The sequence below is a fragment of the Penaeus monodon genome, chromosome 29 (genome assembly GCF_015228065.2).
Source record: "Penaeus monodon isolate SGIC_2016 chromosome 29, NSTDA_Pmon_1, whole genome shotgun sequence".
NCBI classification, from domain to species: domain Eukaryota; kingdom Metazoa; phylum Arthropoda; class Malacostraca; order Decapoda; family Penaeidae; genus Penaeus; species Penaeus monodon.
This window is the reverse complement of record NC_051414.1, coordinates 1,240,183-1,241,815: the sequence shown is the minus strand read 5'-3', so window position 1 is coordinate 1,241,815 and position 1,633 is coordinate 1,240,183.

Below are 1,633 nucleotides of genomic sequence, written 5' to 3'. Positions count from 1 at the left end.
GGGGGTTTCTGAAAGAAACCCATTGCCAATATATGTATAGGAATTAGGGGGGGGAAACCACCCGTAAAATGCCCAAAAATTGATGATGAACACCAGCAGAAATCAGTGTGTTGGAGGGGTCAGACGTCTTGCTTTTCCCTCCAGAAGAATAATTTGAAAAAGGCACCACGTTTTTCACAGAAAAAATCCACACATGGGATAAACCCTTTTTCCGTAAACTAGACAATCATGACTCGCTCAGACTTCCTTTTCCCCTGTTGCAAAGACCGAAAAAATATACCTCCCCCTCAGATAGCCCAGATATTCTTTGTAAAATGTTCAAGCTGCGTTGACAGTTCCCCAAATGAGGGGTTCTTGACCACCTTTTACAGTCGTCTCATATAGTAGATAATGATCAAAGCCTAATAAGGAGTACTAACCCGAGCTAGAATACCAATACCCAGGTCTATCATCCTCAGACTCCACTGTTAACAAGCTCTCATCAAAAGCATTTGAGCCCCTTTCAGGCACTCCTGTGAAGACCAACACACATAGCAATTCCAATCATCAGAACCCAGGTCCCTTGCTTACCTTTCCCACATCGTTCCGCCTATTTTCGAGGCTTGTCACAGAGGAAGCGCTTTCAGCAATCTTTATCTGAGAGTGACAAACTAAAGCACAGAAGCCGCTTAGTACTATCAAGTTTTTCCCCTTTCTGATGAAGGGGTTCACCTGCTTACATATCCGAAAATAGTCGTCCATTCGATACCATGAGCCTTTCAGACACAGCCAATGGGATAAAATTCCTCCAGTGGAATTCAACAGACTCAGGTTCAAGTTACCAACTCTTCACTTAGCCCCTGCAGAGCAAAACTCTGGTGTTGTGTTACTACAGGAAACACTCCTCAAGTCCACCCTATCCATCGCAGATTACACCGGTTTCCATCTTCTCCATAGTCAGGGGGAGTAGAGGTCTATCATCTAGTTTTTAAGGCTTTTGGAGCTCCTTTGATTTCCCGGCTCTTTGGGCTTTCGGTGGGGTTAGGGGTTTACCTTATCCCAGTAACACAAAACTCCAGGTATTTAACCTCTGCCCACCGAGACAATGCCTTGCTAGTGAGCAGAGCAAGGGCGTCTAAAAAAGCTTCAGTTCCCGATTCTTCACTTTTGAATAAACATGAGCCCACTTACCTCCGGGGGGGGGGGGGAGCACTTGACCTCTCCTTTATATATACCAAACTTCTTCCACTTGCAAGCTGGTATCTTTACCCATAATCAGCTTCCAATCATTTTGTTTCTATCATATCATTGGACATGCCACGTATGCATTGTTCGCCCACTCTCAGGTTTGAATCTAAAGCAAGCTAAATTGCATTTATTTACAGAGCACTTAGAAGATTGGACAGGCAGTTTTACTTCACCAGGTGATTTGGATCACCTCGAACCTGGTCTAGTTAATGCCTTACACATAGCAAATCAAGCCATACCAACAATGCCCCCTGCTTCCCACTTTGACAGGAACTACAACAGTAGAGTAAGGGAGCTCCGACTCGTCTCTTGCTTCTATGAAAAAAATTAAGTAAGTATCCCTTCGTTGAACTTCTTGCATATTTCAGAAATACCAGCAAACTCATCAGAAAGAAAATCCGGAATG